General features: G+C 47.7%; 1 pseudogene across 1 annotated transcript in view; it reads right to left on the reverse strand.

Moving 5' to 3' along the window:
* The window catches only part of LOC308660548 (transducin-like enhancer protein 1), a 70,027-nt pseudogene that overhangs the window by 30,695 nt on the left and 23,535 nt on the right, over positions 1-15,797 (reverse strand). The window contains exons 6-7 of the transcript XR_014028809.1: positions 10,573-10,635; positions 8,841-8,915 (exon numbers count right to left, since the gene is read on the reverse strand). The product of XR_014028809.1 is annotated as a transducin-like enhancer protein 1 (transcript). The remainder of the gene's footprint in view (positions 1-8,840; positions 8,916-10,572; positions 10,636-15,797) is intronic.

The following is a 15,797-nucleotide window of genomic DNA, read 5'->3' on the forward strand; positions in this document are numbered from 1 at the left end:
CTGTGTTGCGGTTTGGTATGCTGGTCTGACAGCCGCGGATAGGAAAGTATTACAGAGGGTGGTGAGCACAGCACAAGACATTGTGGGCTGTCCCCTGACCCCACTGGATGACCTCGCCAGGGCCCACTGCCTTGGAAGAGTGAGGAAAATTCTCAGGGACGACTCACACCCTGGTCGGTACCTCTTTACTCTCCTACCATCGGGTAGGAGATACAGGAGTATAGCCAGATGTACCGACAGGCTGAAGAACAGCTGTTATCCATGGGCTGTCAGGCTCTTGAATGGGAAATAATTTTATAAACTTTACGTGTGATTGACTTGCGAGGCCGGTGTGTTGTGCAATTAGCTCACATGGTGTAATAAGATGGAGGGTTTGTTGTCACTGTGAGTTGGGAGAGGGCACGAAGGGAGGCTCAGCCAATTTCAATGTGTACATGGTTGTACTTTGACAATAAAGGTTCGTTCAAAAGCTGGACTATGATGGGCCTTAATGCCATTTTTTCTCCTGATGCTTTCCCCCTTACATCAGAGGTTAAGGCAGGTCTTTTCAAAGCCTGAAGCAAACATCTCCGCCTGGCTGTTGTATCAAAGGCCAAAAAGCTGCTTTTTCCTCCCAAGAAAAGCCTCGCATCCTGTCTTGCCAGAGGTCAGCTGAGGCCAAGAAGAGCTTGCAAGGAGAACGGCACCCTTGCTGAAGCAAATCAGAGCCGACAAGAGACCAGTTCAGGCAGTCCTCGACTTACGACCGCAACGGAGCCCAGAATTTCTGTGGCTGTGTGAGAAATTCGTGAAGTTGAGTTGTGCCCCATTTCGCGACTTTCCTTGCCCCAATTGTTAAGTTAGTAACACGGCTGTTAAGCGAAATCTGGCTTCTCCCCCCCCCATTGACTTTGCTTGTCGGATGGTCGCCAAAGAGGATCGCGTGATCTCGGGACACAGCAACGGTTGTAAATATGAAGCAGCTGCCAAGCCTCTGAATTTTGATCATGTGATTGTGGGGATGCTGCAAAGGTCGTAACTGTGAAAAAACGGTCGCAAAAAGGGGATCGCGTGACCCCGGTTCACTGCAACCGCCATAAATATGAATGAGTTGTCAAGCATTCGAATGTAAATCACGCGACTATGGGGATGCTGTAATGGTCATAAGTGTGAAAAACGGTCAGAAGTCACTTTTCCCCAGTGCCACTGTAACTTTGAAATGGTTGCTAAATGAACTGTTGTAAGTCGAGGACTACCTGTATGAGGGGTCCTTGGTGCTCTCTGAGCTTGTTGGTTCCCTTGCCGACGTTTACGTACCAAATTAGGTAACATCATCAGTGCTAGTAGGGAGTGGGGTTTGCTTCTCAAATTTATATGCCAATGGCTCGCCCTGTCAGTGCTGGTGAGTTCCTTGCTGGGGACATTTATTGCTGGCTTGATTGGCAGTTCCTTGATTGGAGTATTGTTTGCTAGTTGATTGTCAGTCTAAAGTTAATCACTGCTCCCCAGTAGCCCTGATGATGTTACCTAGTTGGGTCATGAAACATCTGCAAGAAAACAACCAAGCTCAGAGAGCACCAAGCACCCCACAGTCCTCCTACTCCTACTCCCTTCCACAAACCCCACTCCCTTTAACACTGGTGATGTTTTATTTTTATTTTTTTAATTTTAATTCCATTTAGCTTAGCAGTAGCCTTCATTCTATGTATATGCCTGCTTATTAGGGCTTTCACACACACCCCAAGCGGCATTATTACAAAGTCAGCTTAATTGCCCCCAACAATCTGGGTCCTCATTTTACCTACCTCGGAAGGATGGAAGGCTGAGTCAACCTTGAGCCTGGTGGGACTCGAACCTGCACTAATTGCAGGCAGCTGGTGTTACTTAAGGAGACATTAGCCCACTGCTCCACCAAGGCTCTATGTTACCTAGTTGGGTCATGAAACATCTGCAAGAAAACAACCAAGCTCAGAGAGCACCAAGCACCCCACAGTCCTCCTCCTCCTCTCCACAAACCCCACTCCCTTTAACACTGGTGATGTTACCTAGTTGGGTCATGAAACGTCTGCAAGAAAACCACCCAGCTCAGAGCGCACCAAGGATGCCACAGCACAGAACATCCTCCGCTGAATTAAACACCCAGCAGTTAAAACAGCTGTGTTTCTTTCTTTCTTTATGTACCCCAAAGACCACTAATGTGTGTGTGTGGGAGGGGGGGGTTACGGATCAGTTTCTCACCCTAAATTTTGCAGTTGCCTTCCTGCAAAGGGAGAGTCTCCCCCCCCCCACCAAAGCCAGCCTGTGCATCCCCCATAAAAGATGCAAAGACACGAATGACGGCAAAGACATTTAAAAAGAAAAAAAATAACAACCAAACAATTCCCCAGGATGCAGCAAAATCCATCAAAGTTTGCAGGAGACGAGATCCCGCTAGGAGGCTCAGCTCGGTAAATAATGAATGATCTCAAAAAAGAAGCTTGCAAAAAAAAAAAAAGGGAAGAAAATTCAGCCAGATTTGCAGCAATCGGGCGAGGAGATGGGGGCGGGGGCCGAGAGCAAGAAAGAGGCAAGGCATCCATTAGGATCCTATTTATACAGCCGAGCAGCCTCCCTCGCCCTTGATTACGGCCCTGAAATCAAATATTAAAGAAAAGAGGCAATCCAGTCGCCACGGAGCCCTCGGTGCAATTGCAACGGAGTCAGCTTCGTCGGCAATTTCCAGGGGCCTTAAAAAAAAAAAACCCTCCCTTTTTCCTGTACAACACGCAAGCGGAGCGTTCAAAAAAATACAACACGCACTTTTACATATATATATTTTTTTTTTAAAAAAAGGGGGCGGATTTATTTAACACCGCCGCAAATCGCCAAGGCGACCGATCCGAGTGAAATGGATCCGTCGCCACCACCGTTTGGCACAAGCCAGCGAGGAAAAGAAATACAGGAGGGTCCTCGACTTACGACCACAACTGGGATCAAAATTTCTGTTGCTAAGCAAGGCGGTTGGTTGTTCAGTGTGTTGCATTCGATTTCACAAGCTTTTTTTTGGGGGGGGGTGGGCACGGTTGTTAAGCGACTCAGTGCGGTTGCCAAGCGAATCATGCAGTCATTAAGTGGGTACGGCTTTTTATTTTTCCAGATATGGATTCTCTGTAACTAGGCCTTAAAAGAGGGAGTCTTCGACTTACGACCACTGCTGGGCCAAAAATTTCCACCGCTAAGCAAATCCAAGTGAGCTTTGCCTCATTTTACCACCTTTCTTGCCATAATTGTTAAGTGGATCATTTGGTCATTAAGTGAATCTGGCTTCCCCCATTGACTTTGCTTGTCGGAAGCTGGCCGGGAAGGTCAGAAATGGAAATCACATGACCATCATAAATAAATAAAAGTTGCCAGGCGGCCAAATTTGAATCACATGACCCTGGGGAATAATAATAAAGTTGGAAGGGACCTTGGAGGTCATCTAGTCCAACCCCCTGCTCAGGCAGGAAACCCTATACCATTTCGGACAAATGGCTGTCCAGTCTCTTCTTTAAAAACTTCCACTGTTGGAGCATTCACAGCTTCTGGAGGCAGGTTGTTCCGCTGATTGATTGTTCTGTCAGGAAGTTTCTCCTTAGTTCTAGGTTGCTTCTCTCCTTGGTTAGTTTCCATCCGTTGCTTCTTGTCCTGCCTTCAGGCGCTTTGCAGAATAGCTTGACTTCCTCTTCTTTGGGGCAGCCCCTGAGATACTGGATCACTGCTATCATGTCACCCCTCACCCTTCTCTTCGTTAAACTACACATACCCAGTTCCAGCAACCGTTCCCTATATGTTTTAGCCTCCAGTCCCCTAATCATCTTTGTTGTTCTTCTCTGTACTCTTTCTAGAGTCTCAACATCTTTTTTACACTGTGGTGACCAAAACTGGATGCAGTATTCCAGGTGTGGCCTTACCAAAGCATTGTAAAGTGGTATTAGTACTTCACTTGATCTTGATTCTATCCCTCTGTTAATGCAGCCTAGCACTGTGTTGGCTTTTTTGGCAGCTGAAGCACACGGCTGGCTCATATTGAAGTGATTGTCTACTAAGACTCCGAGATCCCTCTCACAGTTGCTACTATCGAGCAAGGTACCCCCTACTATACCTGTACATTTGGTTTTCCTTGCCTAAATGTAGAACCTTACTTTTTTTCACCATTGAATCTCATTTTGTTAGATAGTGCCCAGTGTTCGAGTTTGTCCAGATCCTTCTGTCTCTTAAGCCTGTCTTCTGGAGTATTGGCTATTCCTGCCAGCTTGGTGTGGTGGTGCTGTGGTGTTTGTAAATGCAAGGACCAGTTGCAAAGTACAGGCAGTCCTCAACTTACAAGTATTCATTTAGTGACCAAAGTTACAACAGCACTGGGGGAAAAAATGACCTATGACTGTTTTTCCACACTAAGCATCCCCAGGGTCAGGTGACCAAAATTCAGTTTGCTTGGCAACTGGCATGTACTTAAAGACAGTTGCAGTGTCCTGGGGTCACGTGATCACCACTGGGTCACCTTCCCAGCCGGCTTCAGACAAGCGAAGTCAATGGGGGAATGCCCAATTCCCTTAATGACCAAATGATTCACTTATAACAACTGTGGCCAGAAAGGTCGTAAAACAGGGCAGAGCTCACTTGGCTACTGTTTCACTTAGCAATGGAAAATTGTGGGCTCAGTTGTGGTTGTAAGTCGAGGACTCCCTCTTTAAGGCCTAGTTACAGAGAATCCTCGACTTGCGACTGGACGAAGTTACAACGGACCTACCTAGGGGCTACTGATGAGCCTGATTCAAAGTTCCAACAGTCACACACACATACACACTCACACACTCACACGTGTCATGTTAATGAACTTCAGGTGCTTGTCAATCCGGTTCATTTATGGCCATTTGTAGCATCCCCCAAGACTGTAATTTTACCTCAAAACTGACATTAACTTCTCAGTTTAGGCTAAAAAAACACGCCCACAGTGAATCATTGGTTTATGGCCATCGCTAAAAAGATCATAAAACAGAGCTGGTCACATGTGTGACCCATGTTATGACCGTGAGAGGGCAGGCTCCAATAGAGTCATAACTTGAGGGACCCCATATCTCCCCGTCAATTTGATATGACAGGGTTGATGCACCCCCTGGTTCCTTAGATTAAATCAGGGGTCTTCAAACCTGGCCCTTTTATGACTTGAGACCAACTCCCAGAATTCCTCAGCCAGGAGTTGAAGTCCACAAGTCATAAAAGGGCCAAGTTTGAAGACCCCTGGATTAAATAATACCATCTCTTGGGACCCCAGAAAGCCATTCTCTGTAGCAGCCCCTGTATTTGGAAGTGAGCCCCCCCCCTCGCCCCAAGATCTGGATACTCCCCCCCCTCACTTTGCTGTTGTTCAGAAGACCAGAAAAAACTTCACCCCGGCCTCGAGCGAGGGACAACAAGGCTAACCATATTTTATCCAATTTCCCCCCCCCCCCTATCTTTTAATCGATTCTATTGCAATTTCTTTGTCTGGTTTTTATTCATTTCTTTCTTTACTCGTTCATTCAATTTCCATAGCCGCCCCACTCAAGCAAGCAACTCTGGGCAGCCTGCAATTTTAAAACTCTGAAACAATTAGAACAATTGTAAAAGATATTAAAACCATTTTTTTAAAAAATCCGCAAAATAAAGAGGGCTAAACAGCAGCCGGGATGATGGTGGTTAAGTCTCTCAGCGTCGTTTGAAAGTCAGACGATATAGACCTTTCACGATAAGTTAATAAAATAAATAAACTTCCCAATTTGGCACAAATATATTTTTGAGGGTGGGACGTATCATCCTTGGGGGGGGGGGGGTAAGGAGAAAGCCAAGCAGGACTCAGGAGTTTCTCTTGACCAGGGGTAGGCAACCTCGGCTCTTTTATGACTCATGGACTTCAACTCCCAGAATTCCTGAGTCAGCTGACTCAGGAATTCTGGGAGTTGAAGTCCATGAGTCATAAAAGAGCCGAGGTTGCCTACCCCTGCTCTTGACTATCACAGTCCTCGATTTACGATGGTTGTTAAGCGATCGTTCAAAGTTACCGTGGACCTTCCTTGGAGCACGGGGAGTCCTCAGCTTGCAACAATTCACTTAGTGATCATTCGAAATTACAGTGACATTGAAAAAAAGTGACTTAGGACCATTTTTCACTTACGACAGTTGCAGCATCCCTGTGGACACAAGATCAACATTTGGACTAGGAAAACTGGCTCATAATTATGACGGTTGCAGCGTCCCGGGGCTCACGTGATTCCCCCTTTGCGACCTTCTCACCACCAAAAGCCAGATTCACTTAACAACCGGGTTACTAACTAATCAGCTGGGGTGACTCAACTAACTAACTGCGGCACGGAAAGTGGCAAAATGGGGCAAAAACTCACTTAACAAATGTTTACTCACTTAACAGAATGTTTGGGGCTCCATTGTGGTCATACGTTGAGGACTACCTGTCCTTATCCTCTGGGTTTGAAGTCCCAACAGCTGCTCCTGGAGATCACAGGATTACAAAATGGGCACTCGGCAATTAGCCTGCATTTATGTGGTTTAATTTTGGTCCAAAAGGCCCATTATGGGCTTATTTTCCGGGGATGTCTTATTTTTCCATGTACAGGAGGCGGCGAACGTGCCGGGGCTGCAGCCCGCTGGCCCTTTGGCTTGTGTGTACTTTGGCGCTGTGAAGTGTGCAAAGCCTGTGCAGCGCAAGTGAGTGGGAGCGTTGCTATCGCTGGGCTGGCCCCTGCCGGACGTGGCCACGAGACAGGTGTGCGTGGGGGTGGAGCTGCCCCACGTGCCCCGCACCCGTGTACATCAGGGCCCCCAGAGTCAGGCCACCCACACCCAGCCACCTGTCTTGCCGCGGTGGCACCAACACACCTGCCCCATTGTAGCCGTGGGCAAGCAGACGGTGGGATGGAATGAGCAGCTGGCCAGGCATGCAAGCTCTTAACTGGGGATTATTTTTAGGGTTAGGGTTTGTATTAGGCAAGGGACGCGGTGGCTCAGTGGGTTAGGACGCTGAGCTTGTCGATCAGAAGGTCGGCAGTTGGGCGGGTCGAATCCCGAGTGCCGCGTAGCAGAGTGAGCGCCTGTTACTCGTCCCAGCTTCTGCCAACCTAGCAGTTCAAAAGCACGTCAAAATGCAAGTAGAAAAATAGGGACCACTACGGTGGGAAGGTAACAACGTTCCGTGCGCCTTTGGCGTCTAGTCATGCCGGCCACATGACCACGGAGACGTCCTCGGACAAGCGCTGGCTCTTCGGCTTTGAAACAGAGATGAGCACCGGCCCCTAGAGTCAGAAACGACTAGCACGCATGTGCGGGGGAACCTTGACCTTTACCTTGTATTAGGCACACGCTAAAAAAAATCATACTAGGGCTTATTTCCTGGTTGCGGTTCTTACTTTCAGGGAAACACGATATATGACCACGAATTATAACATTTTGTTTTCTGTAACCACCTTTTACTTCTGGTTTCCGGCCAAAAATGTCCATTGCAGACAATGGATTCACTTTTAACGACCGCTGCAAGGAAGACGGTCAAATCGGTACTGAACGTGTAGTGATCTGCTTAAGGGCCAACCTGCCCTACGACCGTAATTCCAGGCTCAATTACGGTCATAAGTCGAGGACTACCTGCATTCAGGTCCAAGAGAGGGTGCCGTAGGGAAGAGAAGCCGGTTTCTATTTTCTTGGCACAGAAAGGAAAAGTCTCGGTTGCAACACTCCAGGTATGGTTTGAAATAAGAAAGCAACTTCTTCAGGGTGGGCAAGAGTGGAACCGCCTTGGAAACGACAACAGTGTGAGTTCTCCATCTCGGAAGGGTTTTGTGAAGAGGCTGGGCAAACCCCCTCCCCCCCCCCACTTCTTGAGGACGGTTTCATTGACTTGCCTCGCACTGCTGAGAGTTGGACTAGATCAGCGTTTCTCCATCTCAGCAACATTTAAGACAGGTGGACTCCAAGTCCCAGAATTCCCCCAACCGGCACCCCAATGGTGCCTGAAACCTGGCATGTTTTGCACAGAATCCCGGAATAGCGGACCTGGAAGGTACCTCAAAGATCATCTCTAGTCCAGCTTTCTGCACTGTGCAGGAAAAAAAAATACAATCCTAAAACTGTGGATTTGGGATGTACCCTAAAGGTCATCTAGTCCAGTGTTTTTCAACCTTTTTTGGGCAAAGGCACACTTGTTTCATGAAAAAAATCACGAGGCACTCCACCATTAGAAAATGTTAAAAAATTTAACTCTGTGCCTATATTGACTATATATAAAGTAATTCTCTTGAATAGGAATCAAATAAACACAAAGAAAGTATTTTATAATTACTTTTCAATTTTTCCCACGGCACACCAGGCAACATCTCGCGGCACACTAGTGTGCCGCGGAACAGTGGTTGAAAAACACTGATCTAGTCCAACCCCTCTGCATTTTGCAGGATTAAAAAAAAAAGAATCCTAAAATCGTGGAGTTGGAAAGTTCCCTAAGGGTCATCCGGTCCAGCCCTCAAGAGCATGCAGGAAAAACAGAATTCTAAAATGGTGAAGTTGAAAGGCACCCTAAAGATCATCCAATCCAACCCTTGTGCTCTTCCAGAAAACCAATCCAGCCACCCTTGAGAAGGGGCGATTTCTCTCTTAAAAAGCCATCAGAGCTGTAAACTCCCAACACCTACAAGCAAAGTTGTGTAATCTTGTACAACTCCCAGCGACAGAAAGTTTCTCCTTAAACACAGTCATGTGTACCTAGGTAACAAATGACCCACATTTCCCGGGAATCACAATAGTCTCTCTGGACAACAAAAAAAACCTCAACAAGAGACAGAAAAGGGAGTCCTACATACCCCGATTGCCACATTCAGTTCTGCCACCGTCACCTGCTTGGCCCGTTCCACCGCCTGGACCACTTGTTGTTGGTGCTACAGAAAAACAACAGGGGCAAGAAACATGATTATCACCTACAAAACTCTGGATGCTCTGTGTTTATTTTAAATCATCATAGTGGTGGATTTATCACCTTCCTTACGTCCAAGATGCCTATAGTCACTTTACACGCTAGAACTCACAGTCTCCTGGTGATTGGCTAAAAGTCAACCAGTCAGCTTTCATGCCAAGGCGGGACTAGAACTTAGAATCTCCTGGTGATTATCCCAAAGTCACCCAGCAGACTTTCATACGTGCCTAAGGTGGGACTAGAACTCACTCTCTCCTGATGAGTGGTCCAAAGTCACCCAGCTGGACTACAACTCCCACTTTCTCAGTTTCTAGCCTGGTGCCTTCATGAAAGCCTGGTGCTTTCATGCCTAAGGTGGGACTAGAGCTCATTGTCTCCTGGTGATTGGCCCAAAGTCACCCAGCCGGCTTTCATGCCCAAAACAGGACTATAACTCACTGTCTCCTGATGAGTGGCCCAAAGTCACCTAGCTGGCTTTCATGGCTAAAGAGGGACTAGAACTCACAGTCTCCTGGTGATTGGCTAAAAGTCAACCAGTCAGCTTTCATGCCAAGGCGGGACTAGAACTCAGAATCTCCTGGTGATTATCCCAAAGTCACCCAGCAGACTTTCATACGTGCCTAAGGTGGGACTAGAACTCACTCTCTCCTGATGAGTGGTCCAAAGTCACCCAGCTGGACTACAACTCCCACTTTCCCAGTTTCTAGCCTGGTGCCTTCATGAAAGCCTGGTGCTTTCATGCCTAAGGTGGGACTAGAGCTCATTGTCTCCTGGTGATTGGCCCAAAGTCACCCAGCCGGCTTTCATGCCCCAAACAGGACTATAACTCACTGTCTCCTGATGAGTGGCCCAAAGTCACCTAGCTGGCTTTCATGGCTAAAGAGGGACTAGAACTCACAGTCTCCTGCTGATTGGCCCCAAGTGACCCCGATAGCTTTCATATTCATATTTAAGGTGGGATTAGAATTCCCGGTCTCCCAGATTCTAGCCTGGCACTTTTATCACTAGACCAGGGGTATGCAACCTTGCCTCTTTTATGACTCGTGGACTTCAACTCCCAGAATTCCTGAGCCAGCCACGCTGAGGAGAAAGGGAGAGGTTTCCAAGCTGGGCCATGCTGGCTCAGGAATTCTGGGAGTTGAAGTCCACGAATCATAGAGATGCCAAGGTTGACCTAGCCCAGGGGTAGGCAACCTTGGCCCTTTTATGACTTGTGGACTTCAACTCCCAGAATTCCTCAGCCAGCCATGCTGAGGGAAAAGGGAGAGGTTTCCAAGCTGAGCCACGCTGGCTCAGGAATTCTGGGAGTTGAAGTCCACGAGTCATAAAAGAGCCAAGGTTGCCTACCCCTGGCCTAGGCCGCTTTATGACTCATGGACTTCAACTCCCAGAATTCCTGAGCCAGCCATGCTGAGGGGAAAGGGAGAGGTTTCCAAGCTGAGCCACGCTGGCTCAGGAATTCTGGGAGTTGAAGTCCATGAGTCATAAAAGAGCCGAGGTTGCCTACCCCTGCACTAGACCAAACTGGCTCCATATTTTTTTTAAAAAAAACAAAACCTGAAAATGTTACACCCTGCCTGCAAGTAGGACCGGAGAAAGAAAAAAGCTGGGGTGACACTCACCTCCTGAGACAGGAAGGGGATAAGCTGAGCGCAGATGACATTCAGCCTCTTGGCAATCTCTGTCTGCAAGGGTTGAAAAGGGGAGGGTGGGGGGGGGGAAAGGAAGGGAAAACACCATTACAGTATATCATCTGCCTGAATTCCTACAAACCTGTCTAGGAAAATGGATCTCAGCCCTTATCTGCTTTTCATATGGAAAAAAAATCTCTGCTTTTAAACTTTAACACGGCCTGGGCTGTTCTGTTTTCCTGAAAAGTTTGGGACCGCAGTCTGAAATCCAAAAAGGAGCCATCAAGCCCGGTTGAACTGACAACCCGTCTCTGCAAACATTGAGATTTTCTGCTTTGGAAATCGGGCTTTCTGCCTGGTCCTAATTCACTTCCCACGCTGGGTGATTTCAGCCGCTCGGTCATTTTCTCAGCAACCTGATTAGAATGGCATTCCCACTGCCTTCCTCCGGGATCTTCGGTTCAACTTCTCAGTAGTCCTCGAGTTATGGCCATCCTGGAGCCTGCCCATCATAGTTGTAAGTCATGACGGCTATAAAACAATCACAGGTGGTCAGACCCCATGACGGTCATAATTCAAAGACTGCCTGTATGCCTTCAGACCACGCATGGGGATTGATTTTATGACCTTGGCTGTTATTTTCCCTGCAGATTTAGCCACAGGCCAAACCCAGATTTTGAGCCACACAAGCTTCGTGTGGAAAGCAGTTGGATTCTCTCGAATGAAACCAAATTAAATTGAAATAAACCACAGGATAGCAGTATTCCAGTATCTGAGGGGCTGCCACAAAGAAGAGGGGGTCACGTTATTCTCCAAAGCGCCAGAGGGAAGGACGAGAAACAACGGTTGGAAGCTGATCAAGGAGAGAAGCAACCTGGAATTAAGGAGAAACTTCCTGACAGTGAGGACAATCAACCAGTGGAACAGCTTGCCACCAGAAATGGTGGGCGCTCCATCACTGGAGGTTTTTAAGAAGAGTCTAGACCAGGGATAGGCAACCTTGGCTCTTTCATGACCCGTGGACTTCAACTCCCAGAATTCCTGAGCCAGCTCACACTGGCTCAGGAATTCTGGGAGTTGAAGTCCACAAGTCATGAAAGAGCCAAGGTTGCCTACCCCTGGTCTAGGCCTAGGCCGCTTTATGACTCGTGGACTTCAACTCCCAGAATTCCTGAGCCAGCCACGCTGAGGGGAAAGGGAGAGGTTTCCATGCTGAGCCGTGCTGGCTCAGGAATTCTGGGAGTTGAAGTCCACAAGTCATGAAAGAGCCAAGGTTGCCTACCCCTGGTCTAGGCCTAGGCCGCTTGATGACTCGTGGACTTCAACTCCCAGAATTCCTGAGCCAGCCACGCTGAGGGGAAAGGGAGAGGTTTCCATGCTGAGCCGTGCTGGCTCAGGAATTCTGGGAGTTGAAGTCCACGAGTCATGAAAGAGCCAAGGTTGCCTACCCCTGGTCTAGACAGTCACTTATCTGAGATGGCATAGGTTCTCCTGCTTGAGCAGGGGGCTGGACTAGATGACCTCCAAGGTCTCTTCCAGCTCTATTCTTTTCTACCCCAGCATCGGTCAGCTCAAAAATTCAAATCAGCAAAAATAAAAATGAAATAAATACACACTGGAAGGCTGGCTTTCCTACATTATTTCTATAATCCCACAACATTCTAATCCCCAAACCAAAGCTTTTTTTTCTCTCCAGCTTCTCGCAAATACAGGGAGTCCTCTACTTACGACCACAATGGAGCCCAAAATTTCTGTTGTTAAAGTGAAACAGCGGTGGTGAATTTCGTCCCCTTTTAACACCTTTCTTGCCACAGTTGTTAAGTGAATCACTCCACTTGTTAAACCATAGCCACATAGTTGTCAACTGAATCCCCACTGACTTTGCTGTCAGAAAGTCACAAAAGGTGGGATTCTTGAAAATTGCAACCGTCATAAATATGAGTCAGTTGACAGTCTGAATTTTTATTCTGTGACCCTGGGGGACGTTGCAACGGTCGCCCGTAGGAAAAATGGTCATAAGCCCCTTTTTTTCAGCGCCGTCATAACTTAGTCACTAAACAAACAGTTCTAAGTTGCCAATTGCCTTCATTTCGTCCCGTTGCCAGGGAGAAATCAAGCCGCTGCTTTGAAGACGCCCAAACCCCAAATTTTGCCGGGAGTCTGCGTCAGTGATTTAAAGAGCGGAGGACATCTGAGCATACACAGAGAGCATCGGTCTCTCTTTCAGCACGGAAACCATCCAATTGCATTGAAAACCGGGCAGGCGACGAGCAAAGTTTTAATATTTCCCATCCAAGTTAGCATCTGCATTCATTTTACTGGGGATATGAAGCTTCTTTTTAATAATAATAAAAAAAGAAACGATAGCACTTGCCAGGAAAAAACAAAAAAAACAGAAAACCAGGGAAGGAGAAAAAAAAAGGAACGGAGATGGTAAGTACTTTCTGGGAAAAATTTAATTCCCTCCTGGGGGATGCATAATGGATTTGCCTTTCTAATGCACTTGTGGCCAGCCACCTCCGGTCGAGGGGGGGTGGGGTGAGGGAGAAGCTGTCTCCAATTCACTTGCACCTCGTTAATGTTCAATTTAGTGGCCTTTTAACGCTCGCCCGGATGAAAAAAACACGATCAAACCGCCCAGATTTCCTGCTCCCGGGCCTAAAGTTGCTTTTCTGCCCTTCCGTCCATCCATCCTTTCTTCCACAGCAGGCAAAGCATAAGTAACACACAAACACACACAAATACATATCCCTCTCTACAGCGGCTTGTTGGATTCCCCCGCCCCTGCCCCCTGCCAATTTCCTAACCCCTGACTGGAATACAGGCACTCCTCGACTTACGACAATGGAGTCCAAAATTTCTGTCGCTAAGCGGGACACTTGTGAAAGGAGTTTTGCTCCGCTTTCTCTCGCCACCATCATTAAGGGTATAACTGGGGTTGTTCAGTTAGTCACACGGTTGTGAACTCAATCTGGCCATCCCATTGACTTGGCTTGGCAGAAGGTCGCAAAAAGGGGATCAGGACATAAGTATGAGTCGGTTGCCAAGTGTCTGAATTTTGTTCACCTGACCATGTGGAGGCTGCGACGGTCGTTAGGTATGAAAAACGGTCATAGGTCACTTTTTCTCAGGGCACTGTAACCTGGACCGGTCACAATCAAAATTTGAACGTTTGGCAGCTGATTCAGATTTACGACGGTCACAGTGTCCCGGTGTGCGTGTGTGTGTGTCACGTGATCCCCTTTTGCGACTTTCTGACACGCAAAGTCAATGGGGAAGCCAGATTCACTTAAGAAAGTTGTCACTAACTTAACAGTTGCAGTGATTCACTTAACAACTGTGGCAAGAAAGGTCGTAAAATGAGGCAATATTTACTTAACAACTGTCTCACTTAGCAGCAGAACTTCGGGGCTAATTATGATCGTGAGTCAAAGACTACCTATGCTGAAGTTTTTAACAAGAGACTAGACAGCCACTTGTCTGAAATGGTATAGGTTTCCTGCCTGAACAGGGTGTTGGACTAGATGACCTCCAAGGTGCCTTTCAACATCATCATCATCATCATCATCATCATTATCATTATTATTACACCAACATCAATCTTCGTATTTAGGCACAGGTTTAGCCTTGTACTATCAAGCAGAACGCTACGCAGCTTACAACTTACAACTTTTTGTGACTGTTGGAGGCCACAACAGCCCTGAAAAAGTGGCTTAAAACGCTGGCCCTTGCACTTAAGACTGTCGCAGCATCCTCGTGGTCACGTGACCAAAATTCAGAGGCTTGGCAACTGACATGTACTTACGGAGGTTGCCTTGTCCCGGGGGTGTGTGTGTGTGTGTGTGTCACGTGCTCACCATTTGCGACCTACCCAGCCAGCTTCCGACAAGCAAAGTCAATGGGGAAGCCGGATTTGCTTAACGACGACAAGATTCCCTTAACAACGGTGGCGATTTGTTGAACAACCGTGGCAAAAATGTGGTAAAAAAAATCCAAGCCCGACTCACTTAACAAAAGACGCCTTGCTTAGCAATGGAAAGTTTGGCGAGGGTTGACCGTCCGTCCGATCTTGGCAGCTTTCAACACCTGTGGACTTCAACTCCCAGAATTCCCCAGCCAGCATGGCTGGCTGGGGAATTCTGGGACTTGAAGTCCACAAGTTGCCAAAGTTGGAAAGCCCTGTTCTAACCTTTCACAGCTACACTCCATTTTTGCTATCTTGGTTTTTTTTTTTTTTTTTTTGGTGGGAGAGCTTGCCTCAAGAATGACAATCTCTCCCATCGCAACGCTCCTATTTTCTGCCAAGGGACGCCCCCCCCAACGCTCCCCAAGCAACCCCCCTTCCTCAATTTCTTCGCTTGCATTTATTTTTATTTTTATTTGCAAAGAGGGATTCCTTCCCTTCCCACGACTGCCCATCTCTCTCTCTCTCTTTTTCTGGCGGAGGTGTTTTCCTGCCTACACACGCATTCCCTAAGCACTGTTTTCTGACAGGGAAATAAATAAATAAATGTAATTTGGGCGGAGGGGGGGAGGGAGAGAGAGAGAGGCAACTCACATCAACACCAACACCCACCACCACCACCTTTGTCAGCCAGCCGGGATAAAAAAATTGATTGGTGTGACCTTTTTATGCTGGCAATAAAGCAGGTGATGAGGGAAAAGGGAGGGATTAGGCCTGGTTTTTTTTTGGGGGGGGGAGTCTTGAGTGACATTAAAAAGACACCTGCTGGGCAAATCTAATCTAAGAGGAGGTGCCAGCCTTTGGGGAGGGGTCTGCAACAGAGAAAGGGGGGGTAGGGATCCAGCAGCACGGGAGGCCGAGGGGATAACCACATCAGGCCAGATCCCATTTATCACCCAGAGGAGGCTGTCAGGGCCCAGAGAGTTATGGGTTTCTCCTTAAAATAAAAAAGGGGGAGGGGGGAAGGAGGAGAGTGGGGAGGTGAGCCGTGACAGCTTCTTGGCACCCAGCCAGGCCAGCAGCACCTGAAGCTGGTCGTAAATCCTTCCATGCCACGGTCGCGGAGAGGACAGGGACAAGGATCGCAGGCTTGAATATCACTTTTATAATGGCCGCGATAAAGACTTGGAATCCAGCTTTGGTCGCCACGATATAAGACAGATATAAAACAGGATGTAAAACACATCTCGAGACCTCTGGAAAGAGTGCAGAGAAGAGCAAGGAAGACGATCAGGGGGCTGGAGGCTAAACC

The sequence above is a fragment of the Vipera berus genome (assembly GCF_964194415.1).
Source record: "Vipera berus genome assembly, chromosome: 1".
In the NCBI taxonomy this organism is placed as follows: domain Eukaryota; kingdom Metazoa; phylum Chordata; class Lepidosauria; order Squamata; family Viperidae; genus Vipera; species Vipera berus.